The 27,065-nt window shown below is 60.3% G+C and overlaps 1 protein-coding gene across 1 annotated transcript in view; it reads right to left on the reverse strand.

Annotated features, from left to right (window-relative positions):
- The window catches only part of SYNE3 (spectrin repeat containing nuclear envelope family member 3), a 63,748-nt gene extending 40,671 nt beyond the window's left edge, over positions 1 to 23,077 (reverse strand). Inside the window, exon 1 of the mRNA XM_054715741.1 lies at positions 22,989 to 23,077. The gene's annotated coding sequence lies outside the window, so the exon portion shown is untranslated. The remainder of the gene's footprint in view (positions 1 to 22,988) is intronic.
- Between the last annotated feature and the right edge of the window lie 3,988 nt (positions 23,078 to 27,065).

Genomic DNA, 27,065 nt, shown 5'->3' on the forward strand with positions numbered 1-27,065 from the left:
CTGTTGGCTTTTATCAGAGGGAAGACTCAAGACTTCTCCTAGAACGCCTGTCCTCCAGGGAAATCCCTCAGGCCCCGCGGAGACACCCTGGCCTGGATGACGAAGCCGCGCTCCCCGGGACCCCGAGGACGGAGCTGCCGATGTCGCTAGAAGCTTAGGGTCTGAGTGCGGCCTCCCCCGCTTAGCTCTACCTGATAAGTCCTCCTGCACCCCACCCTCCACACCTCCTTCCAGAAGACACTGCCCTGACCCCTTTCAAGATCCAGTTCACAGCCACTGGAGGGGGGGCTTCCCAGCTCCAGCCGCCAATAGAAAGAGCCCCTCCCTTCCTGGGTCCCCATGGGCCGGGTAGCATGTTTACTAAGCGCGTTACATGGATTTCCCCGCATTCTCCCACAACCACCACAGGAGGGAGGTACAAGTCAGTCCCATCTCACAGGGAGAACACGGGGGCGCAGGGAGGCACGGTGAGGTCAGCAAGCGCGGACACGGTGGCCCAGCTCCTCGACAGCCCTGCCTGGACGTCACTCTCCCGATTTGCTGGCACAAACCAGTGAGTTCTCTGAAGGAGGCCCAGCAGGCTCCTCTCCGTGACTGGGGGGCTGCAGGTGGGGCGGCCTTCACGTTCAACAGCATTGTGGGGGCATCATTGAAAAACAGTAAGTGCACTTAAATTGTGCAAACGGACAAGCCTGACATCTACACGCCCCTAAAAGCCTCACCCCCATCAAGATAGAGAACACATCCATCACCCCATAGTTTCCCGACCCCGTTCTAATCCCTCCCGCCTGCCCACACCCCGTCCCAGCACCTGCGTGTGTGCTCACTGTCCCTAGAGGCAAGTCTGCATTTTCGGGGTGGGGGGGTGGGGGGGGGCGGGGGTACACAAATGGGATGGCACAGTATGGACTCTTCCTTGGTCCGGCTTCTTTCGCTCAGCAGGACCGCTCTGAGACTCAGCCATGCTGCTGGCTGGGTCAGTGGGCCCTTCCTTTCCGTTGCTGAGAAATACTCCACCGTGTAGGGAGACCACGTGCTTCTTCACTCACCCACTGGTGGTCAGTGCGGGGCGACCACAGACAAAGCTGCTCTGGTCACTGTGTGGACATAAGCTTTCATTCTCTTAAGGAAGCACCTGGGAGTGGAGTGGCCGGATCATCCGGAGGAGCGTGTTTGCATTTTTGAGAAACTGCCACAAAGTGGCCACACCTCTTTACATTCCCACCGGCAGCGTGGGAGCCCCGTTCGGCACCTCCTCCTGTGGTCAGTGTGTCCCTAGCCCATCGCAGCTGGCGGCCATAGCTCACTGCGGTTTTAGTCGGCACTCCCACGCCCAGCAGAGGCCCACTGACTTTCGCAGGTGTAACTTCAGGACACCTGACTGGCCCCGGGCTCTGCGCCAAGCACGCCCAGGCTCCGCCTACTTGAAGGCTATTGGTGGGCTCAGCTCCAGCCACCCCAGGCTCCGCCTACTTGAAGGCTATTGGTGGGCTCAGCTCCAGCCACCCCAGGCTCCGCCTACTTGAAGGCTATTGGTGGGCTCAGCTCCAGCCACCCCAGGCTCCTCCTACTTGAAGGCTATTGGTGGGCTCAGCTCCAGCCACCCCAGGCTCCTCCTACTTGAAGGCTATTGGCGGGCTCAGCTCCAGCCCACTGGCTGGAGGCTAAAGGAGTGAGGGGCTGAGTGACAGGGAGACATGTGCAAGCGACAGGAGCCTGCTCTAATTCCAAGGGCTGCCAGAGGACTCCTTGAACAGGCGGAGGGTTCTCTGAGGACAAAACCAGGCACCCTGAGCCAACAGCCAAGAGCCTGTAAAAACAGATAAATGGAGTCCCTCGTGTGTGTGTGTGTGTGTGTGTGTGTGTGTGTGTGTGTTGGTTGTGTGTGTGGGGGGGGGGGGCGCTGTCTGAGCTCCCAAAGAGCGCTCGCTGTTAGCAAGGGGCATGCACACTGCCAAGGAACCCTGCTCTATCAATGCACAGGACCGCAGCGATCACCTTCCGTTCTGGCAACTTAAAGCAACTGCACCGTGTCACCATGTTCCCACATGCCAGAGCCCTGGGCTATAATAAGCAACACTGGGCCACAGCACCTGGAGTAAAGGCTACACTCTCCCAAGCTACAACTCCAACGTGCAGTGCTCCGGAGCAGATGTCCCGCAGGGAGGCGCTGCTGAGGCTCAGAGGTGTGAAATAACTTTCCCAAAGCACGCAGAGCTGGGATTGAAACGCGGGCAGCCTGTACCTGGAGACAGGGGGCCAGCAGCCACACGGTCAGCGTGGTAGGGCTGGTTGAGGAGCTAAAGGAGCCAGAACGGCCATGGCCACCGCTGGATGGCGCATGCCATTACCTCAGCTGACCCGTAAGGCAACTACAGTGGCTGCCACAGCTCACCGGACAGTCTTCAGATGCTGCCCAGAGCACATGCTGACCTTCGGGCCAGGGCTCACACGTGGCCTGCCCACACAGCTGTGTTTTGCCATCCTCCCACGTGCACCTGCAGCCCTGTGACTGTTGTTGGCGTGTTTGTCTTCCCATTAGACTGGCACCCCGGGGCGGAGGCCCGTCTCATCTGCTGTGTGTGCCCCGGCCTGGAGCACAGCAGGCGTGGGGGAGGGCGGTGCTGCTCACTAACTGAGCACAACATCAACGTTCTTGGAGAGGCTGGGCGGGCTCTCACGGGGCCGGGCCAGGTGGGGAGTGGCTGGAACTGCCCAGCTTTGAGACTGGCTCCAGATCTCAGGCCGCCGGGCTGGGCCTCATGGGATGCTGGGACACCCCAAGGAGCAATGAAGGTTCTACTCCCTGAGGGGAGTCTCAGCGTGTCGTGTCACAGTTGGACCACTGCCTAGGAATCCGTTCATCTAGCTGTGCCGTTTGACAGACGTGGAGCCTGAGGCTTAGAGAAGGAAAGAGACCCACCCAAGACCTTGTAGCGGCTCAGTGCCAAGCATGTGGCCAGGACTCGTCTGGGCATAAAGACATCCTGTGCCTCGAATGGGGACAAACAGACTTCTGCAGAATGACCCACAGATAACCAGCTCTCCTATTTACCAACAACTCATTTTCAGCAAGGGCGCCAAGACAATTAAATGGGGAAAAAACAGTCTTTTCAACAAGTGCTGGAACAATGGGACATCCATTTGCAAAACAGAGGCCAGCCCTCCCACTCACTGAGCATGTGTGAGGTGCCAGTCAATATACCCCTCCCTGCAGGCACCCATCGCCTCACCTGGCCTGTAGGCAGCTTGGAAGACTGGTGTCAGTGACGTTGCAGAGTTGAAAAACTTGACTTTAAAATTTCAGAGCTGGTCCCTGTTACTGCCGAGAGGGGAGCGAACTCGGGACGACTGGACCCAGAGCCGCAGACGACCCAGCTGCTTCTAGCCAGACTGCTTCCGAGAGCCCGACACCATCCCGAAGTCCACCTGGTCTGACGGGCATGACGTGCCTGGCACGCACGTTTCCCATCAAGCGATGGAACCAGCAGGCAAACTCTGCTTCTCAAAAGGGAGCAGAGTGTGGCCTGACAGGACGGACCAAACGCTGGCGTGGGGGTGGGAGGTGCGGCCTCCAAAGACGGCATTGACCGTGGCAGTGACCACGGGAGGCCCGCTGCCTCTGGGCAGCCTCGGGGAAACGGGGCTCAGCGAGGCCCTCAGAAGCCGCCGCACAGCCTGGGCGCCAGGTCCCGGCCCAGGGAGGTGGCTGCGTTGGGTATCTGGAATCCTGGTGAGATGCTCCTCAATTCAACTCAGCTGCATTTGCTGAGTTAACGATAAAAACATCCTTCATACTCGGCAGACGGGCGTTACTCCTCACGTCCACTTTACAGAGGAGGACGCTGAGGCTAGAGGGTGTCCTGACCTGCCCAGGGCCCCAGAGCTCGTGGTGCCGAGACAAGGAGCCAGAACTCGGACCGTGTGACTTCAACACAGACGTGCCCGGTGCTGAGCCAGGCGCGGGGCTGCGGGTGACCACGCTCAGGGTCTGCGTGACTCTAAGTGAGGTCGCTATGGCGTGCAAATGGAGAGACACGCCCCGGGCTCTGGGAGCCCAGAGAACGGAGCAGTGATGCTGATCAGGGGGCCCAGGGAGGGGCTCCCAGAAGAAGAGGGGACCCCCCGCTGAGAGGCGAAGAATGGGCAGGGTCTGGGTAAGATGAGAAGTGGGGAAGAGCGTGACAAGTGGACGGACCGGCATGAGCAAAAGCTGGGAGGCGGGGACGTGCAAGGCCAAGTTCAGAGAACTGTCAAGGGAGGCAGAAGGAAGGAGTGCTGGAGAGGCAGGCTGGGGGCGGGAGGGGGGGGGGCGCTGAACAGCGTGGGTTTCAAAGGGGTGCACGGACTTCAGTCTGTGGGCAATAGGGGGGCAGTGAGGGTCTTGGAGCAACACCCACAAGCAGCCGAGGCAGCAGCCGCTCAACCTTCTGGAAACAACGCTGGACGGAGCAGGCTCCTTGCAACATGGTACCTTAGGCCACAGGCTAGGAAATGCCTGCGCAGTGCCCTTTACAAGGAGTGCAAGGAGTCAAATCAAAGGACCGTTCTCAGCAGCTGATGGACCGTGCAAACATCTGGCCGGCTGTGCAGAGCGGCCACCTCCTCCCACGCTGTCGGCCCTGGAGGCTGGTCCTCCGGGCCTCGCCCAGCAAACACCCAGCCAGCACAGCGGCCCACGCTGCTTGTGGGTAACAGGCTCATCTGACCCTGGGTGGGTGTCAAGGTCACTAAGGCTCTTGACCTTCGGATGCAAAGGAGACTCCTGTGGGTTGAGAAAAGGTCACCAAAAGCTCTCACAGGGGAGGCCACCTGCTGTGCGCCAGGCACCGGCAGATGCTGTGCGTCCCTGCCCCAGGCAGAGGTGACGGCACCACCTTGCAGGTGGGGAAACCGAGGCTCGGGGGCGCCCACTCTGCTGCGCAGCCTCTGGACCAAGCCGGGCCTGTGTGGCCCAGCCCAGTGCCATGCTGCCACATGGCCAGCAAAATGAGGAAGTCGCTCAGGAAGGCAAAAGAAGGGGTTCCTTTCTGAGTCAGAACAGGATTTCCCATCACACACCCGACTGGCGGCAGGGGCAGGCGGGTGCGGGTGAACCCCAGTGGCTCAGACTGACAAGGAGCCGGGCCGGGCAGCCCCTCCACAGTGAGTGTGTCTGACAGGGCGACCAGCCCAGGGGCAGGCATGGCCGGGCCACTGCGCACGGGCCTGGAGGTCTCTTGGGTGCGTGGCTCCGAGTGAATCAGGACGGACAGGGACACCCATCCCAGCTGCAGGGGCCCTGGGCCTGGGCTTCCAGGACCTGAGGCTGAGAAACCCCAGCTCCCTCGCCTTCTCCCCCTTGCGCCGCTTACTCCACCAGAGGAAGGGGGTGACCTCGAAGCCAGCGCACAGGCAGAGCCGGGCTGGGCCCCCCTCCTACCGAGAACCCGATGCCTGCCCTTCCGGAGCCCGGGAGCCGCTCGCTTCCTCTATGACAGATCCGGTTCCAACACCTTCTCCGCACCAGGCACACGGCCGGAGCTGGAGAGCACGGCGATGAATGACACGGCCAGGCCCTGCGCTCCCGGGGACCCGGCGCCTCCGTCTCCCGTCCCCTTCAGGGGGTGGGCCCCGCGCTGGGAGCCCGCTCAGCAAGCTGGTCTCCCCGCCACCCCAGGCTCCCCGACACGGCACTGCTCACGGGCAGGGGCCCCTGATTCATAGCCGCTGAGCAAGCCCCGCGCCCCCCGGCCTGACCCGCTCTTGTTATGACGCCCACGCGGTCCTTTCCGACCGGTTTCCTCGGCCTGCGTGTCCCCTCCCGTCCGGATCGGCAGCCGCCTTTTCCCAGGGCCTCGTCCACAAAGAAACCGTTTCTGACCCCACAGCCCCAGCTGCCTGGCTGTACCAAGGAGACCAGAGAATCACCCAGACCCCCGGGCTGGGCCCGGCAGGGCGGGATCCCTCCTGGGGAGTCACTGCCTGGACTCCCACCGTCGCAGAGGCCTGCCTCTTCGGGGACCCTTCCTAAGAGCTGCTGGGGCTCCGGGCAGCCCGCGGAGCAGGTTCAGAGCCCAGTCACCTGCTGACCATCCAGGCGGCCTTAGCCAAGCGGATGTGGCTCCCCGGACTTCACTTTCTCACCTGTAAAACGGGGTCATAGTAACATGACCTTCTCACCCCTGAGCTGAGCATTAAGTGAGTTCTGTCGGTAAATCGCTTAGGAAAAGTAGGCGTCACTGAAGTGTTTTAAGTAAATAATAAACTGCAGACGTGACCCTTCTGAGAGGAAGACAAAGATGTGATCGGCATCCAGGGAAAAGGAAACGGCGAGGAGGAGCTGTGATGCCCATTCCACGGAACATTCTGGGCCGTCGACAATGAGAAGTGTGACCTTCACACCGTGGACTGATGCTGTGGCTGACAAAACGCTTTTTAAAGTGTGTGGCAAAAGTCCATGCGCATGGGGCCGGGGCCGGGGCCGGGGCCGGCACGTTTCCTGGACAGGACGGCAGGCTGAGGACTGGAGGCGGAGCGAGCCGCCTGGGCACGTCACCACCTCTCCGCCCTGCAGTTGTGGTGCGAGAGCAGGGGCCACGCGGGCAGGGCGAGCGCACTGTGCGCCAAGCACGCCATTGACCAGAACACGCAGCGCGTGGCCAGCGGGCTCTAGCGTGCCAGTCCCTGCTGTGCAAATCCTACAGAAACCGTCAAAAAGATGGGGATCGAAGAATTTGGAAGCCTTCTCCTCGAGCAGTGGAATCATGGGTATGTTTTTATCATTTCGATTTCCTTGCCAGTCAGGTGCAGTTTTTTTAAAAAATTAAAGGACTAGCCAAAACCGGTTTGGCTCAGTGGATAGAGCATTGGCCTGCAGACTGAAAGGTCCCAGGTTCGATTCCGGTCAAGGGCATGCACCTTGGTTGCGGGCACATCCCCAGTGGGGGGTGTGCAGGAGGCAGCTGATCGATGTTTCTCTCTCATCGATGTTTCTCTTTCATCGATGTTTCTAACTCTTTATCCCTCTCCCTTCCTCTCTGTAAAAAAATCAATAAAATATATATATAAAAAAATTAAAGGACTTAACATTTTATACATTCTAATAAATTAAGAGATTTCACAGTCATATTAGACTTTCAAACTAAGCTGAGTATAATTAGTATTAATAAACCCTGGTGTTCTACAGAAAAAGTAGAGACTTTGAAGTATGGCCAGTCGGGAAAGAACTCGGCTTCTCCATCTACTGGCTGTGCAACCTTGCGAAAGTTTATTACCCTCTCTGTTCCTTGTTTGTAAAGTGAGGATCGCAATGGCACCAACAAGCATGCACAGTCCTGGCACTGAGCCTGGGGCACAGTGAGCCCTGAATGCAAAGAAGCCACCTCTCAGGAACCTGGGCTGGATCCTGCTGACGCCAGGCCACGCCATCACCAAATATCATCACCAGGCGTCCTCACCAGGAACCGGACAGGCTAGCAAACCCAGCCAGCTTTACTTTCCGGCTGAGAAAGATGGCTGCGCATGGTTCTCGGGTTTGGTTTATAAAGTGACAGAACAATTTGAACCTCGCTTTTCAGTTAGTAAAAGGCACCCCAGCCAAGGAAGACGGGGTTCATTCCATGTGGGAGTTCTCGGAGGGAGGGGTGCTCGTGGCTGGACTCACCAGGGAGACAGACCCCCAGCCCTGCAGGGCCAAATCCACGCCCGGCTCCGGAGGCCCCGGCACCAGGGTTCTCAGACTCCTTCCCCAGGAACCCGGCCAGTCTCGCAGGAGGCAGAGCGACCCAAACCCTCTTTTTTTTTTTTTGGCAGAAAGGGGTATTTAAGGGGTCAGGGTCAGAGCCTTTCTGACTTAAACCCTCCAGTGTTCCCCAGCCCCCACCCAAGAAGGTCCACAGTGCTTAGTGGGACCACTAAAGTCTCTCCTCATCCATCTCTCAGCTCCACCTCCCACCATTCCCCCTCCTCGCCCTGCAGCAGGAGCTCCCCGCCCATGCTCCTCTTTGCCTGGCTACATTCACCATCAGCTCTGACATCACCGCCTCCAGGAAGCCCTTTAGGATTTTCCAGGGGGTAGCCAGCCCCTGGGAACAGCATTGCTAAGTGCTACCTGCTAAGTGCACACCTCACCGGGTGTCAGGCATTGTGTGAGGTGTTTACACACACCAGCTAATTGAGGCCTGCAGCCCTGTGAAGTAGGAATGTTTGTTTTCTTTTTATAGATAAAGGAATCCAGGTTCAGAGCGGTCCAGTAAACTGCCAAGGTCACACTGCAAGGGATCCTGCTCATTCTCCCCACAGCCCCTCCGCGGAGCCCAGAGGGTTAAAATCACCCCATGTTGCTGGAGTGGAGGTGATGTCCCTGAGCTCCCTGGGAAGTCTGTCCCTGTGTCACCAACCCCGGCTTTCCATCCCATCCGGACGCCTCACGGCACCGCGGGGACCTTGTCTCCAGGAACCTGCACCTCCCGGAGTCCAAGGTCGCTGGCTCCCAGGCTGCGCAGACTGCAGTCGGCACATGCCCGGTCCTGCCAGGCTTGGAGACGCCGGCTTTACGAGGTGTCCGTGTGAGCCCGGCCTGACTTCCGTGCTCTGGTCTCCGGGGTGCAGCCGCGAAGGTGTTTCCAGCACCGGTGAGGGCTGTCTCCGGAGCCTCGGTGCCGCCCTCTCCCAGCCTCGGCACCAGCGCAGCGCGCACCGGGCAGCGGGGAGGGGGCCGTGTTCCCAGACCCAGGGCTGCGCCCCTCCTGAGGGGCCTGTTCTGGGCTGAGCCCCGTCATTCCCGTGGACAGTGCTCCACTGTGTGCTTGGAAGCTGACCAGGCCTTGTCACCCCATTGTCTCCCGGGACCCCCTCCCTGACAGCCCCCCTTGCTGGGCCAGTAGGGGGCTAATCCCTTCCCCCTGAGATTCCCGAGCCTCCCCAACAGTCCCGAGTAGAGCCCGCCCCCAGGTCACCCACCCTGCGGGGGGCGGGGAGGGGCCGGCCACACGTGAGCCTGTCCTTTGTACTCAGCCCCTGGGAACAACACTGGGCTGTGGGCGGCAGACACACTGGCCCCCACACCAGGCACAGAACACGCTGGACTTGCTAGATTGTTTTCTCCTCCTCACACACAATGCCGGCTTTGATGGGTCTCTCTGAAGGGACCGCGGACTCACATGCCGGGCATGGACGGCAAAGGCCCCGCCCGCTGACCACCCTCCCGCAGCCATGGTCACTGCTCCCATCCCACGGCCTGGCACACAGTAGGGCCTCGGCAAGGAGTTGGTCAGTGAGTGAATGAGTGAATCTCCGCTGTATGTGCTCAGTCATTCATTCCTTCAAGAACCCCTCAGTCTAGGGCACACGGGGGACAGTCAGTCACACCCACTTCCACCTGCATGTCCTCTCCCCAGTACCCTCCCCCCCCACACTCCTAACCCCAATGCCACCCTCTCGCACTCACAGATGGGGGCTGGGTGTCCAGCGTTTCCTCAGGTGACCGAGAGGGAGACGCTCCAGGGGACAGACGGGGTAGCAGAACGGCGAGTCCGAGGCCCGCGTGTGTCCCCTGCGCTGGCTGAGTCTCCCCAGGAGGCAGGGTGCAGAGGACACTGGCCGGCCCACCTCCCCTGGCGCCGCCCAATCGCAGCCGCTGCAGGCTCTGACCCCTCCGCTGAGTCCCTGGTCTGGGCGTATCTCCCGGGCCTGCACGGTCCAAGGTCAGGCTGCCTCCCGGCCTTGCCCTGGGCATGCAGAGGGAGGCTGTCACAGGCACCAAACCAGCAGGGGCTGAGCCCAAGCAACAGGCAACTCATTATGACATTTCATCCCATTTTACAGATGGGAGGCCCAAGGCATAAAACTGGTCAGGAACTCACCTCCGGTATTTGTTTCCCAAGACCCTGATGATCCCATTTTTCAAAAGCAGCACCTTGAATCCTGTTTTCTAGAACCTTCTAGAGCCTTCCGCAGTAGCCCTGCAGAGACTGACACCTCACCCCAGACGTCCTCTCCCGAGGGGACTCTGGAAAACTCCTCCCCCGGGGCTCTGTCTAGCCTGGGGCTTCTCACCAGAGCCCCACGCGGAGCAACAAAGTCCCACTCAGCTCTTCACAGAAAACCCTCAGCCCAGAGCCCCCCACGCTGCGGGGTCTGTGCGTCCCCAAATGATGCTGGTCTCCCCGAGACTGTGAAGCAAGCATGGGGAGTTACAAGAGCCCGGCTCCGATGGGAAAGATGCCGGTGATTAAATTAACACCCACCCCCCCACGGCAGGAAGCACCGAGGTGACGTAGGGTCACCTCCCCGCGGGTCCCCCACCAGGGCGTCGCCTCCAAAGAGTCCTTTGAGCCGCACAGGCTCCAGCTCTGCCATTTGTCATGACCTGTGACCTTGGACGAGCGCCACAACCTCTTGGCCTCCTTGTACCAAGTGCCAAATAAGGTCTGTGCGGCCCTGGATGCAGGGATGCAGCCTCCCCCTCTCCCCCCTCAACTCTTCACACAGCACAGCGAGAGGAAGCAGCTGACCTCCGAGCCCAGGCCTGGGCCGAGCCCCCAGCGCTGATTCCACGGACCGGGGAGGTGCCACAGTATTGCCTCTACAGATGAAGGAACTGAGGCTCAGAGAGCCCTTGCCCACGCTCCCCCAGCCGGCACAGGGCGCGTTCCCTCCCTCCCGGTCCCGCCCCCCTTTGCCTGCAGACCGTCCCCATTTGCTGAATGAACGAACGAATGAACACCGGGTTCGAACGCAACCAGCAGACAGACCGCGACCTGTCGCAGAGCTACGTTTTTAAGGACGGAAATGATCAGAACGGTGACTTGAGGACCACACCAAGACACATCATAATTAAAATGCCAAGAGCAAAAGACAAAGAGAGAATCTTACGAGCAGCAAGAGAAAAAGAGTTAGTTACCTACAAGGGAGCTCCCATACGATTATCAGCTAATTTCTCAACAGAAACCATGCAGGCCAGACGGGAGTGGCAAGAAATATTCAAAGTGATGAATAGCAGGAACCTACAACCAAGACTACTCTACCCAGCAAAGTTATCATTCAGAATTGAAGGGCAGATAAAGAGCTTCACAGATAAGAAAAAGCTAAAGGAGTTCATCACCACCAAACCAGCATTATATGAAATGCTGAAAGGTATTCTTTAAAAAGAGGAAAAAGAAGAAGAAAGATAAAAATTATGAACAACAAATACATATCTATCAACAAGTGAATCTAAAAGTCAAGTGAATTAAAAATCTGAGGAACAGAATAAACTGGTGAACTTAATAGAAACAGAGGCATAGAATGGGAGTGGATTGATAATTCTCAGGGGGAAAGGGGTGTCTGTGTGGGGAGTATGGGAAGAGACTGGACAAAAATCATACACCTATGGATAAGGACAGCGGGGGGGGGGAGGTAAGGGAAGAGGGGGGGTAGGAACTGGGTGGTGGGGAGATATGTGGGGAAAAAGGAGAAACAATTGTAATCTGAACAATAAAGATTCATTAAATTAAAAAAACAAAACAAAAAAAAAAGAACGGTGACTTGCTCAAATCTGCAAGGCCCGCCCTCCCCCACAGAGAGGGCTGCTCGAACAGGGGCCGCAAGCCAGGGATGGAAATGGCCTGACATCCAGACTCCAGGGTCCCCAGGAAAGGCTGACTGGACGCAGCCACACCCGTTCCTTCACACAGCGTCCCGGCTGCTGGCTAGAGACGATGCAAGAACCGAGTTACTGCAGCACAGGGGCCCCCCACCACGCCAGAACGGCTTACTGTCGGTCCCTCTGCAGAAAGCCTGTGCTGACGATGGGGGCCGATGACCTGGTAACAGAGCTCCTGAATTAATCTGAAAGGAATCATATTGTCTTAACTCTAGAACACATACACTTACACGGATAGGGGATTAAGTTTCTTCTATGTGAATAGAGAAGTAATTTTTCTTAAAGTTTCCTTTTCCAGGCCTGTGCGAAGCGATGGAGGAGCTGACTCAGCTGTGAATCCAGCAAGTAGAACCGATAAGTATGGTCAGGCCGACCCACCAGGAGTCAAAACGTCATCGCGTCCACATCCTCTCTCGCCCGATGACAGGACAAGAGCTGCCGTCCGTTCCCACCTTCACCCTAGCCCCCTCCCCTTTACAGCCCTGCCCCTGCCCCTCGCTGGAAGGCGGATTTGGTGCCTGGAAGGGCCCTGCCTTCTCAATAAACGCCTCAGAGGACTCACCCTGCCTTCGTGATTGGACACGGCGACAGGCAGCCCGAGCCCACGCGGGGTTTCCCGGAACAGTCACCTCCGAGCTCGAAGTTCCAGGGACCAAAGGGACACACCGCACCCCAACCGTCTACCAGCACAGCGTGCCTCCAGGCCTGGGAATCCAGAAGATTCCATGCTCATCCTTCCCGCAAACAGTTCACAGTCCTGCCATCCAGGGCGGCTGAGCGGGCGGGTTCCCTTACGTACAGACATTCGGGGGGCGTCTGCCATTAAGCTGTCCTCCCCGCACTGGCAGGACGTTCAGGGCCACCTCCCCGCGGCCCCCGAGACGGTATTGGATGGGGATCGGGTCCCACCCTCCCCAGGGGCCACGGTGTGGATCCCGAGTGAAGAGACGGAACCTCCCCAAGCTCACAGGAAGCAGGCACCGGCCAGCTCTCCAGGGACAGCAGGGGCCGCTGGACCCAGGCAGCAGCAGCCAGGGGCCAGGCAGGGTGTGTGCGGCCGGAGCTGTGCTTCTGTTTCCCTTCTGGGAGTTTAAGATGGGGGCAGCCGGCCGGTGTGGCTCAGTGGTTGAGCGTCGACCTATGAAGCAGGAGGTCACAGTTCAATTCCCCATCAGGGCACAGGCCCGGGATGTCGGCTTAATCCCCAGTAGGGGGCGTGCAGGAGGCAGCTGATCAATGAGTCCCTCTCCCCTTCTCTCTAAAATCAATACAAATTAAAAAGAAAAATGAGGATGGAGAGGAAGACAGAGAGAGAGAGTCCCTGTCCCTCTAGCTCAGTGGTCGGCAAACTCATTAGTCAACAGAACCAAATATCAACAGTTCAACGATTGAAATTTCTTTTGAGAGCCAACTTTTTTAAACTTAAACTTCTTCTAATGCCAATTCTTCAAAATAGACTCGCCCAGGCCGTGGTATTTTGTGGAAGAGCCACACTCAAGGGGCCAAAGAGCTGCATGTGGCTCGTGAGCCACAGTTTGCCAACCACGGCTCTAGACCTTCAGCTTGTGCCACACATGCATCCATCAATGGCTAGTGGCCCCGGGCACACTCAGAGGTGTGGCCTAGTTTAGCCCCGCACTGCACGGAGGAGGCCCGAGGCTCAGGGCTGGGAGTGGGACCAAGGGCCTGGTGGGTGACGCGGACTTTCAATAGTCGCCGATAAAAGGAGGAAGTCGCGTTGGCCATCCCCCCCCCCCCCCACCCGCGGGAGCACGGGCCTCCGCCAAGCACACCTGCGCCGAGGCTGACTCACCCACCGCTGTGCCGGATGGACCCGCTGCTGAGAGCGGCGGGCAGAGGCAGGCGGAGGTGCCACGTGGTCACCAGAGTCCCCTCCCCCGCCCCCCCCCCCCTAGCTGGGAGCGGCGCGGGAAAGCAGGGATGGAGGCGCCAGCCTTCTGGGCCAACCCCCCACGTGGAGCTGGGAACTCCTGCACATCTGTGGTCACATCTGCTCCTCACGGCGACTGCGGGGGAGGAGTGACGGCCCCGCTGAACGGGAGGAGGCCGGGCCCATGGGGGTTATGCGACTTGTCCAGATCGTAGCTCAGGTGGCAGAGCCAGGGTCCCAGCACACACGTGTGACCCCGCCATCAGGGCTGCCGGCCCCACCCCAGGAGCAGGGAGGAGCTCGGCCACGCCGGACGGTCCCAGTGCCCTTCGCACAGGAAGACAGGGGCCCCTGAGCACCAGCGGCCCCTGAGCTCCTGTGGGTGTGCAGCGGGCAGCTCTGACCGATGGGGAGGCTTGTAGCACGGGCCCCCCACCTTACAGAGAAGGGGTGAGGCCCAGAGGAACTGTGCCCCCTGACAAAACTAGAGGGTCCTTCCTGGGGCCCTGCAGCCCCACGAGCTCCCCTCTTTCCGAGTCAGCGTCAGGGTGGGACAGTGTGTTGAAAGCACCCACCTCACCCACCTGGCACCTCCCCTCAGCCCCCCCTGGCCGGGCAGGGCCGCACCTCGGGCGTCCTCCTTCCTGTCCTGTCCGCGTGAAGGAGTGCGGTTGCCCAAGGCTGGCAGCTTCTGGGCGGAAGAGCCAGTCCCGGCCGCAAGCATGTGCCGCTCTGGCTCCCAAACCAGAGAGGCCGCAGCCAGGAGCTGGTGACTAACCCCCTCCTGTGGGGGCGGACGTGGGCGCTCACGGGGCTCCCCGCCCCCTCTGAGGAGCACAGCCACAGGCCAAGTCTGGGGGCACCTGGCACCCCCCCCCCACCCTGGCATGCGGGTGGTTTTACCCAGAAGGAAGTGGGGGCAAGAGACACCACGAGATGGAATTTTTGAAAAATCGGTTCTAAAATTATTTCTGAGCAAAGCTGAGTTTGCCATCAGCAAACAGATGAATGAGCAAGTGAAGCCAGCCAGGTCCCATGGCCGCCGGGTCCTGAGGAAAGGAATCTAACCCGGCAACCCCCTGGCCCACGCCCACCCCACACCCGCCGGCCTGCGGGCACCACGTTCCCACAGCCAGTGAGACGCCCCGGGCGGGTCCCTCGGGACCCAGTGAGAGAAGGGTGGGTCCGGCTCTGACACCCGGGCATTCCTGAGCCCAGGGACAGGCCACACAGCGAGGGTTTCCTCGGAGGAGCCACTGGGGGCTGTGACGATGCCTGGCGAGGGGCGGCGCTTCCAGGTCTGACTCACGTCCTGCCCAGCGAAGGGCCGCGTGGGGCGGTGTCACCTGCAGGGGCTCTGGGCCAGGCAATCTGAGTTCAGTTCCCAGCTCCGCTGAGAGACACCCAACGGCGGGTGACTGAAGCTCTGTCCCCTGGAGGCATCGGGCACGCCTCCCTGAGGAGCGGGGAGCAGAACCAGAGAAAACGCGGGGAGCACTGAGCGATGCTGAACAGATGCCAGCTGTCAGGATAAACTGGGCAAGACATCTTAGCCCGGCCGGCGTGGCTCAGTGGTTGAGCGTCGTCCTAAGAACCAGAAGGTCATGGTTCGATTCCCGGTCAGGGCACATGCCTGGGTTGCAGGCTCGATCCCCAATTTGGGGTGTGCAAGAGGCAGCTGATCAATGCTTCTCTCTCATCATTGATGTTTCTCTCTCTCTCTCTCTCCCTTCATCTATGAAATCAATAAAAATATATTTTTAAAAATCTCAGGCGGCACCTGGTCCACCGCATCCGTGCGCACATTCATTCATTTGTTCACGCGCCCATTCTTTCCTTCTGAGGATGCGAGTAGCGAGGATGCCAGGCCATGGGGACAGAGAACCCTGCCCTCAGGAGCTTATGCTCCATAGACAGACGCAGACCTAATGCAAATAGTTCCAGGTGGCAGGAAGGTGCGGGGCTGCCCTGTGGGCAGGAAGGTGCCTGGAGGGTGCCTGGGACCAGGCGCTGAGGTCGGGGAAGAGAAGGGGCGGCTGCGGAGAGGCCTGGGAGGGGGAGCAGGCTTTAGGCAGAGGGGAGAGCGAGAGGGAAGACCCGAGTGGGAAGAGCAAGCGGGGTGCGCGGGAGAGAGGATGGACGCCAGGCTTGTCCCAGAGAGGCCCAGGGATGTGGTCTACGCCGCAGAGGGAGGTGACGGGTGTCCTGCCGCCCCTCCCCAGAGGGGACGCTGCGTCCCCAGCTCCGAGCCCACCGCTCCCCACTGCGCCCTGGACTCAGTAGCACCTGCCTGTCCGCTTCCTGCCGGGGTGCCCTGAGCGCCAGCCGCCCTCACGTTGGAAACAGGCTCCTGTGACGTGGACAGCCTTTCAGTGAGACAATGATACTGAGGGTGCTAACAGCCACCCACCGCCCTCTGCCTGGGGCGTGCGGACGCATCATCCCGTCTCCGCCCTCAAGGTCACGGCCTCGTGGGGAATCAGCCGCGAACATTGAAAACTCAACGTCATGTGTCCAGGGCAGTGGGCGCAGGAAAGCCCCTGGCACCAACCCTGCCGGGCGCTGAGGAGGGCTTCCCGGAGGAGCAGCAGGGAGGGCCTGGCAGAGGGAGGAGCTGGCGCACAGGCCCGGAGGGCAAAGACCAGGAGGAGGCTGGGGCTGGGGAGGGCAGCGGTGGTAGAAAGCATGAAATACCCCTCAGGCTGGCAGGGGCTTGGGCCTTCACCCTCGGAGCCAGGCGGAGGCACGGGGGACAGACGGGCAGGGAGTCACCTGCTTACGCGGCCGGGCAGGGGGCGCCTATTCCCAGGCTGTGGTTCGGGGACCAGGCAACATCAGACTTCAGGCACCTCAGATCTAACGCACCCGCCCATTTTAAAGGGCAGGAAACGGGGCCAGCCCAGGTGAAGGTCAGGGGCGGCGGGGACGCGGCGGGCTCCTCCCACGGCCACAGCAGGGCCGGGCTCTTTGAAACAACAAGGAAAGAGGCTCCCCGGTGAGTCAGCAGCTGTATTATTTCAGCAAACGCCACTCGCCACTCGGGAGGGGCTCAGCCCTTTCAGATCGCACACAAAACGCTTGGCTTCCCTGGCGGTCAACCAGCGGCAGCGGCTCACCCTCCCGCCGCCATCCGCTCCCTGGCGCGGCCAGGTGGCCTGAGCCGGGGCCAGCCTCGCCGTTTCACCGTGGAACACCCGAGTGGCGCTCTCCGGTGAGTGCTGTGACACAGACTTCAGGGAGGAGGCCGTGAGGGAACAGGTACTGGCCCAGGGGCCAGAAGACACCTGGGAGACCCAGGCCGGTCATCTCTGCGTGTGGGACTCAGTGTCCCCGCGGGGAGAGCTAAAGGCTCAGGCAAGAGAGTCTCGAAGGCTCCATGGTTCTGACATTTTTATTCTCCACTGCAGCTGCCACTTCTACCTACTTCTTTTAAAATATTATTGATTTCAGAGAAGGCGAGAGAGGGAAACATCAATGATGAGAGGGAATCATTGGTCGGCTGCCTCCTGCATACCCCCCTACTGAGGATCGAGCCCGCAACCAGGACATGTGCCCTGACTGGGAATCGAACCTGGGACCCTACAGTCCACAGGCCGACGCTCTATCCACTGAGCCAAACCAGCTAGGGCTAAATACTTCTTGTACACCGCCAGGCACACGCAGGCACACGCAGGCACACGCGGAGCGAGTTGTTTCCTAGTCTCCGGCAGCTGCCACCTGTGCAAAGTTCTCTCCCACCAGGTTCTCGCCCGGGGCCTGCTGGGGGCATCACGCGCCCGGCAGACAGATGGGAGCTGGTCACGGCGCTGCGACCCCAGGGCTGCGCTGCCCAGGTGAGCACACGTGCCCAGGTGAGCACACGTGCCCAGGTGAGCACACGGGCAGGGACAACGGCTGCCTCCGTGCCCGCCTCGCATCAGCAAAACCACGCCTGAAGCACCAGCGCGGGGACACCCAGCTCTGTGCCCGGGACGGGCACCTGTGCGGAGGGAGGGCCGGAAGGACACTTGGGATCCCGGCAAAGAGAAGGCGGCCAGGAGGCAAACAGAGCCCTGGAGGCACCAGAGCCCCAATGGGATGGATTCCCCCGACCCTCCCTCCCCTCCCCCTTCCCATGCACGCTGCCCCCGCACAGAGCCAGCTCGGCCAGGAGGGAAGCCAGCACTCGGAGCCCTCCGCCTCCCCCAGCTGACAGCTGGGAGGACACCACCCTGTTCCCCTCAACTTCCGCTGGTCCCCGTGGCCGCCAGGCGGGCTGAGCCGCCGGAGCTGCCGCTTCTGGGGAGCGAAGGGTGTGTGCCCGCACAGCTCACGTCAGACGCTCCTCATTTCTCAGTTCCGTCTGGGTGAAGGTCCTCTCCATCCCTGACAGGCTGGCACCTGGAGAAGGCATTTCGCCGCGCTGAGCCTGTCGCCCACTGAAGCGCAGGGGCGCTCCGAAAACCTAAGTGCATGGAGCCTGCGGGCACGGGAGGAGGAGCGGCCAGTGTCCGGGCTCCTGCAGGCAGGGCGGTTCCTGGCTCTGCACACCCTCCTTCACGACGGCCCTGCTCACGTTGGCTCTAAGGTGCGCGGTCACCACAGGTCGCAGCGCCTGACTTTTCACAGACACACCGATCACCCAGGTTCACCGCAGGTGTCAGCCACCTCCCGGCCTGACCCCGGGAGGCCGTGGCCCCCTCACAGCAGTGGCCCGGGTGTCTTCCCTCCTCGTGCACCTAATGCTGTCCTTGGCCAGGGCGCGTCCCTCGCCGTCAGACTGGTCCAGGCCTGGGGCTCCTCCCAACTCAAACAGGCCAGAATTTTCTGATTCAGAAGCAGAAATCATTAGGCTAAGAGTTTAAAAACATCCTGAGACGCTGAGCTCCCGAGTGTTAATGTCTTCTTGTTGGATTACTTCCCCGAATGAAAAATCTCGTGGCTGCCATGCAACAGGATTTGTGGGTTTGCGTCTTTAAATCCAGCAGATTAACTCTGGAACTGTGGGTGGAGTCTGATGTTCTCAGAGAGCTCTGTGGAAAGGGCCCATGCTATCTTTTCATTTATTTGTATGTAAGATTTGATAAATATAAAGGGACATATACAATGTTTATATACACTATATATAATGTTTATATATTATACATGTTTATATAGTATATGTAATGTTTATATATAATCTATAGTATATACATTATATGCAATATTTATAGATATCATATATAATAGAATGTATGCAATGTTTATATACATTATATATAACTAGTGTCCCAGTGCACAAATTCATGCACATTGAAGGGAAATTAATTAGAAGAAATATTTTAATATCGCTATTCACCCTTTCTCTATAATAGAACTGTCAACCAAATTCACAATTGACAATGACAGATGGAAACACACGCATGCGATTGGCGCCAGGTAGAACTTTATATGTGCACATGTGTGAGTCAACTTAGCCTTTTATATATAGAGAGTAAACTTGCTTAATTAGACCTGCTCTCTGATGTAGCTACACATTTTCAAGCCCAGTGAAGCACCCCAACTTCTCTTTCAGGTAATTGTCAGCAACACAGCAGTAAATATCAACACAAAGCAGATTATAATTGTAGATCACACAGGGAGAACAAAGGGTGAAATATTTAACTGCAGCAGTGTTTGACTATAGTCTGCACAGTGAGAAAACCTGAAGTCATTTTCAAGGTCCACCATTTCTTATTTCTTTTCAGTCGGGTCAAATTTCTAAGCTTTCTAAATCTCCATTTTCCAGGCTAATGAAAAGAAAATAGGATTCCACTGAGTCTCCTATCTACCTACTCCAGGACTTCTGTGAGGATCAAGAGATGAGGCACGGGAAAACACTTCACAGACATTTGGTTACAGTGTGAAATGTTTGCACCTGGCTATAAAGCAAATCGTGTTCCTGGGCTGAAGAAACTCCAAGGAGGCTAGTCGCTAGGGAGAAGCCTGGCATAGCTACGTGATGTCATTACCCAGATGGAGGGAAGGACACTTAGCATATTAGCCTTTTATATATATAGATGGATTGTATACAATGTTTACATACAGCATATATAATGTGTATATATAGTTCCTATTTGTAAATGATGAATCATAAAGAAATTTTAAAATAAGGCCCATGAGCCCACCACCCAAAGACACAGCATAATGGAGCCCAGACCTCCCCCGATCCTGTGCCCTCCCACCCACCATACAAACCGCATAGCATTATCATTCCCAACCCGCATAGCATTATCATTCCCAACCCGCACAGCATTATCATTCCCTTTTTAACCTGCTTAAATGTGTGAAACAGGCTCTACGTGCAGAGTGTGCATAAAACAGGCGTACTCACAGATAATTACAAGGTGAGTGCCTTAGGAACCGCCCCGAGACGCCCAATCCCGACCCGCCCCCCCTGCTGTGACAGCCAACGTTTTGTAGGGCCACCCCCTCCCTGCTTTTGCCACCATCTACTTCCCAGGTAAGTATCCCTAAGCAACCCGGGTGCAATGCTCTGAGCTTCATCGTTTCCCTAGAGCAGCTCTCTGCTGCGTCCTTGCAAGCGTTTTCGGAGATGCTAGGACTCCCCTCGCCAACCTCAGCCTAGCGGCGCAGGCTGCCCCGCGTTGTTATAATCCCACTGAGCGGGTTAGCAATGGCCCACACCACGAGGACGCCGCCATGGCGTGTCCCTGCCACGCGGGGCATTCTGCTGGGCACCGTCCCCAATGATCTCACTGATCCTCTGGACAGCACACAGCGAGGTGCTGGGGCCGCTGATCTCTGCTTCAGAGATGACAGCATCGAGGCTTCAGCCGCCAGGACTGGCCCCCACCTGCTTCCTAGCTGCTTACCCCCAGGAACCTCATCCCTGGGTCCTGAAGCAGAGATCGGCAGGGGTGGGCCGGGCGGGGGAGTCAGCAGACACGGCCCGAACTCCACCTGCTCCGCCCAGGGTCCTCTCTTGGTGGCTCTCAGGCTACTTTCCGATGTTCCGGGGGAAAGAATGTTTGGCTCCCATGTTTCCCAGCAGATGTCACGTGTTCCTGATGACCAGGCTCCTGCCTCGTCAGTACTGCTCTCCCCACGATGAACGTCTAGCACCCTGCGTGCATGGTCGGGGTGGCCTGTGTGGTGTGATGCAGAGCCCCGAGTTCAAATCCTGCCACCACCACTCCTGCTCCTGAGTCGCTCTCCTCCTCTGTACATGGGCCGCTCAGGACCACAGGAGGTGAGGAGGAAAGGCTGAGGAGCCACAGACACACGTACCGCTGCAGGCCCTCTGTCCCTCCGCCCCTCTGTCCCTCCGCCCCCTCTGCCCCCTCTGCCAGGGTCAGGGACCAGCTCTCAGGGCTGGAAGGCTCCAAGGGGGTGACTCAAGGCCACCCACTCCCCTTTAAAATAACATTTTTAAAAGTGATTTTTAGAGGGGTGGGGGGGATCGATCGGCTGCCTCCTGCACGTGCCCTGACCAGGGATTGAACCCACAACCTGGGCATGTGCCCTGATGGGGAATCGAACCCACCACCGCTCGGTGCACTGGTTAACACTCCAACCAAGCCACACCGGCCAGGCGAGGCCACCGCCTTCTGACAGACCTGGGGACATCAAGGCAGAGAGGGAAGGGCAGAGCTGAGGGGAGGGAACTCAGGTGTGCCACACCGGCTCTGTCACCCCACACTGTGACCCCTGCCGGCACGTGCTGGGCCTGACACCATACACAGGCGGTGGGTGGGGTGTCTCAGTCCGGGCACCCCCATGGGTGCCAGCACTACCCCCCGGGAAGGAATGGAACACCTGGACCAGGTCCTCTGCCTTGGCCACCCGCCCCCCAACAGCTGGTGACCAGGGGGGCCCCCTGCCCTCCAGGCTCCAGGGGATTTGGAGGGGCACCGACCTGCCGGGTCTTGCCTCCCCAGAGGGGAGGTCACCTGCAGCCAAGCCAGGGTCTCCCCACCCCCACCCCAGGTTTCCGCATCAGCAGGTGAAGCGCCCGCCCAGCACGGACAAGGCCACCACGGGCGGGGGGGGGGGGGGGGGGAGAACATGCAAAGCAGCCGGGCCCCAGAGCTGTTCCCATGGAGATGAAGGAGCGCCAACGGCCCTGAAGGGCCCCTGAGGCAGAGCCTGAACTCAGCCTCAGTGCCAGCCGCACGGCCCAGCACTTCCCTTCACCCCCAGGAGGACTTGTGCAGAAGCAGGCCTCCCGGCCCCGGCCCCGGCCCCCTCCCCGCTCCAGCTGCCCTCAGCGGGGCCCCTGGCTGAAAACGTGGCACAGCTGTGCTGTGGGCCTGCCCGGGGGCCTGCCGGAGGAATGTGCAGACCCACACGTGTCGGAGAGCCCCGCTGGGGCACGGTTACAGGAAACGGAGCGAGCCCGCCTGCTGGCACGGACGCCCTCCCGCCTGCCAGCGCCTGAGCCCCGGGGCCTGCTGGCTGCCAGGCTGGCTGTGTGGGAGGCAGGGCCCGGCCCCTCAGGAGAGTCGCTTTGTTCCTGGCTGTGTGGCTCTGGGCAAATCACTCCCCCTCTCTGGGCCTGTGTCCCCCTCTCCCAGGGGCTGAAGGGGCTGTCCTGCACGTGGCACCTCCCTGTTCTGGGAGGACATCCCTTTCCCCCACGGTTTCCTCCTGCCCTCAGGGGGAGGGGGGATCCCCTGGGCGGTCAGGCGCCCCGCTGGCTGCCTCTGTTTAGGAGGTAACCCTAACTCTGACCCTTCAGAGGGTCCCAGGCAGCCTGGGGCGGGAGCTTCAGGGCCAACGCGATAAATGACATTGGTTATCGCTCCACCCTAGTCCCGGCCTTGGAGCGGGGAAGCTGGGCTGCCCGCGGGCGGCACCCCGGCTCCAGTGAGACCCCAGGGCCAGACCCGCCAGGTCCCCCGTCCGGAGTCCCGCTGTGGAGGCCCTAAGGGGAGTCAGCATCCATGTGGGGGCTCCTTCCGGCCGCACCCCCTCCTCCTCTAGAACTGTGGTGAGGCTCAGAGAGGGTGAGCGGCCGGCCCTGAGCGGCACAGCAGGAGGTGAGCGGGTGAACCCGGCCTGCCGGGTGCGACTTCCCCTCCGCACCGCGCGGGCTCCGGCTCCGGCTCCGGCTCCGGCCCCGGGCACTGCGGAGCGGCTCGCGGGAGCGCGTGTTCCCGCCGCGGCTCCTGCCCTGGCCCGGCGCCCGCGAGCCGCGGGGAAAGGTGCGCGGCCCGGGCGGAGGCACCGGGACGCTGCCGGGCGCAGGGGCTGTTCCTTGGGGCCAACCTCCGGGGCGGGAGCGGAAGGACGGGGATTCCGCGGCGGCGGGGAGCGGCGGGTTTAAACCAAAAATACCCGCCGCCGGCAGCTGTCACGCCAGGCCCCCGCCCCCGCCCCCGCCCCGCCGGGCGCGCTTCCCGGGTCCCCGCCACTTGCGGCGACCCGATCCCTGCGGGGCGCATCAGGCTGCGCTGGGGCTGCGGCCCCGACCCCCCGGGCCCCGCCTGGCCTCCGGCCGAGCCCACTTACCCGTGGAGCGGGGCGCAGGAGCGGGGCGCGCGGGCAGTTCGCGCGGAGCCGCCGGCGGATCGCGGAGCCGCCCTCCTTCTCCCCGCGTCCCGGGCTGCTCCGGGCGGGGCGGGCGGGGCGGGGCCGGGGAGGGGCCCGGACACTGGCCCCCGCCCCGCCCCGTCCCCTGGAGCTCCGGACGCCGGAGCCGCCCGGGCCCCGCCTGCCGGGCCGGGCGGGAGAGGACCCGCCCCGCTCCACGCGCTCAGGATGCCCGGGGACGCGAGCCCAGCCCGGCAGGCGCCCTCAGACCCCGGGCGCAGGGAGCGCGGGGGGCGCTCACCCCCACCCCGGCCCGCGCCCAAGGCTGCCCTCTCCCGCCGGGAGCCGCCCAGCCCGGCCCCTGCCCGCGCCCGCCCGGGTCTCCTCCCCGGGAAGCCGCGGACCGTCTTCCCGGGAAAGTTGAATCCGGGGAGGGAACTCCTCCGCGCGCGCGTGCAGACTCGGAGAGAAGACGGGGGGCTGGCAGGATTGCCCGCTCCGAGCCGAGGTGGGGCGAAGGCACGGGCACCCCTTCCGCCGGCGCCAAACCCAGGTGACAACTACCCGCCGGCCTGACAGTGGGGCGCGCCAACAGGCCGTCGCCCCACAGTCCGGGTGCGGCCACGCGCGGGACCTCGGGGAGTCCCCCGGATGCCAAGGAGCCGAGGCGTCTGGGAATGAGCCACCAGGAATGTGAACCCCACGCCTAATCAGAACCTCCCACCAGGAATGTGAACCCCACGCCTAATCAGAACCTCCCACAAACCCAAGGCCCAAGAGGTGCCTGCCTCCTCCGCTCCCCGCGCCCCCGCCCCCGCAGCCACCCCACACCAGAGCGCTAGCTCCATCCCGCGACCTAACCTACTGACACCCAAGCCTTATCAGCCCTGGGCCTAGCCCTTTGACCTGCCCCCCGCCCCAGCCCCGACCTTTGCCCCCGCTCTGGCAGGTTTGCAGGATTGGTCCCGCCTCCTCTGGCTGGGAGGACAGTCCCAGAGGGAGGAGAACTGGGTGCCGGGAGGACAGGTCTCCCCGAGTCAGGTGTGGCCACGCCCACTTTCCAGGCGGTGAGAGGAGGCTGGGCTGGAGGCGTAAGTCACTGGCCCAGAGCCACGGCTTCCCGCTGCGTTTCTTAGTGAGGCGGGCAGCCCCTGTCAAGGCGTGTGAATAAACCAGAGTAGAAATCACTGTCCTAAAAGAAAGATCAGACTGCAAAACGGGACCAGACAGTGATGGGGGGTGTGTGTGCGCGTGGGGGAAGGCAGAAGGATGCCGAAGCCTAGAGTTAACACTGGGTAGACCTTGAGTTAAAATGCCAGTGTCAGCCGGGCCAGGAGGAACCTTAGAACCCAGTTACTGAGGTATAATTACTCACTGGGCCGCAGGTGACTTACACGAAGGGCCTCTCCCACCCTTGCCCTTGACCGCTTCTGGGTTTGGCACGCTTGGGAGAAAAGAGCTCGAGCCCTGGTGTCAAACTGCTGGAGTTTGCAGCTTGGAGCTCATTCCTCATCCTCGGCTTCCTCGTTTGTGAAATGGGTCTAATAATAGACACCTGCCCTGAATGGCTTTGTGCCTGGCATTGGAGCTGTTCTGGGTACAGCGCCATCCCTGCAGGTCCTGGCATACAGCTAGCTATTCATCTTTCAGCAGACATTTCCCGAGCACCTACTGCGTGCTAGTCCCTGGGAATACGGAGGAGAATGTGGCAGAGACTGCCACCTGGGGAGGTCACAGTGCAATGACCCCGAGTCCGCGGGGCTGGAGGCCTCACAGGGGAGTGCTGGTGCATAGAGATGAGCCGTCACTCACTGCGCATGCCGCTCAGAGCGCCCGTTCCCGAGCTGAGACCCACATCCCGGCCCAGCCCCGCAGCTTAACGGCCTCTCAGAGCCTTGGTTTTCCCGTCGGTCAAAGGAGCTAGCAATAATATTTCATAGGTGAGAATGCATGTGATCCAAATATTTTGTAAGTCACGAAATAGCAGGCAGATGTTCATCGCTTTGTTGTTATTATTTTTAGCTTCACAAGGCTTGATGCCTCTCAGAACCCTTTCCCATTGTTTTTCTTAAGTCTGACGTAAAAACAGGACCTCATTTTTTGTCAGTTACATGGCAGCCTTTTGCCACCCCAAGACAGTCCATACAGAAAGGGGGCGGGGAGGTTGAGGGAGCAGCGCAGGAGGATGGGGAGTCCTAACCAGGAAGTCCATAAAACGGCAGTTCTTCCGCATGACCCACCAACACAGAAGCCAGAAGCGAGAGGAAAGGAAAACTCATCTGGAAGAAACCGCTGGCCCGGGGTGGGGAGAGCCCCTCTGCCGTCTCTGGACGGAGCACAGGAAACCCCGCCCCACGGCCTCCCTTTCAGAGTGGCCCGGAGGGGGAACCACAAGGAGGCCCTGAAATTAGGCTGCTCGGAAATTCTGACTCATCTGGCAGTGGGAGCTGTTTGTGCAGCACACAGAGGTCTCCCGAAAAGCAGAATTGTTACTACACTCTGCTCTCCCCACGTCTGATCCCCGCGCCCCGCGGCCCCAACACCACGCGCGCGCGGGGCAGCGGGCCAGTTTCCTGAGCCCGGGGAGTGCCCGGGGCCGCCTCGCATCTGCGGTCGGTTAGCCGGCCTCAGCAGCCGGTCGGGAGGAGTCTGATTGTGCAAGCCTGGTTTCAGTTGTTTGCGGTCAGTCTCCACGGCAGGATCAGAACACAAACTGGGCCCGCTCCACTGGACCCCCGCCTCTTGCAGTGCAGATGGGTAAACTGAGGCAAGAGGGCGGAGTGCCAGGGTGGTAGCTGGTGGCCCCACGTCTCTGCAGGGGACGGCTCCCCCTTAGAGAGGGCCACGTAAGGGCCATTGGCTAGCCGGGAATGAAAATCCCACCCTGGGCCCCGTTTCCGGGGGCCCGTTTGAGAAGTCCCGGCCTGAGCTGCAGACTGGTTCTCACCCCGGCCCTGTTCTCAGCTTCTTTCTTCGCTCTCCTTTTCGCCACTTCCCCAAGTGTCAGTCTGTCCCGTCCCACTCCGGCCCACCGTGTGCTTGTAGGAGGCCCCGAGGCCCCGGCCTGGGTCCTGAGCGTGTCTGGATGGGGGGGCTTCCCGGCCGCCAGCCACCCAGCACCTGAGCCCCACCCCACTGGACGGCGAGGCGTCAGCTCCACACTGAGCGTGGGGACCAGAGGAGTCCAGGCTGTCCCCCCGGACACAGTAATCACGCTGCTTTTATAAAATAAACGTGTTGTCAGGCACAGGACTGGCTCCTGGGCGCGGGGCCGGCTCCGGCGGGTGCTGTCCGCCAGCTGCGGCCGACTCCTGCCTCTGTGAACGAGGCCGCTGGAGATCACTGCTAGCCACTGCCCCCGACGGGAAAAACGACGTGAGCCCCACTGTGTCAGGCCAGCACGTCCTTTAGCACCACTGAGCGCTGCCGTGGTCCCACTCCAGGGACTGAGCAGTAACTCAGAAAGGCTAACGTACAATGGGCACGCTTTATTCCTAAAAGGTAAAACCCTCGTAACAGAGGTTTGCTAGCCCGGCTGGCGTGGCGCAGTGGTTGAGCGTCCACCTAGGAACCAGGAGGTCACAGTTTGATTCCCGGTCGGGGCACATGCCTGGGTTTCAGGCTCGATCCCCCGGGTGGGGCATGCAGGAGGCAGCTGATCAATGATTCTCATCATTGGTGTTTCTCTCTCTCCCACTCCCTTCCTCTCTGAAATCAATAAAAATATATTTTACAAAAATAAAATAAGAGGTTTGCTCTATTTCTCCCACGAGCGGACGAACCAAGCTACTCTTTCTGCTTCTGCTGGGAACTCCTTAAATCTTCTTAAACTGAGGTGTCAAGGTGCTTGTGTATTACGCAGTTCACCAGAGACAGACTCCGCTGGGCCTTCCCCCAGCCTTCCCCCAGGGCAGCATCCTGCAAAACTACACCGACACCGTCACAGTGCCCACACGGACACCGGCGCCCTCGGGATGCCGGCATCCCCCGCACGCAGGGGCTCTCATGCCCCTCCCTCCTGCCCTCGGCCTTCCTTAACCCCCCCCCCACCTCCCC

Source organism: Eptesicus fuscus, chromosome 5, assembly GCF_027574615.1.
Source record: "Eptesicus fuscus isolate TK198812 chromosome 5, DD_ASM_mEF_20220401, whole genome shotgun sequence".
Classification (NCBI taxonomy): Eukaryota; Metazoa; Chordata; class Mammalia; order Chiroptera; family Vespertilionidae; genus Eptesicus; species Eptesicus fuscus.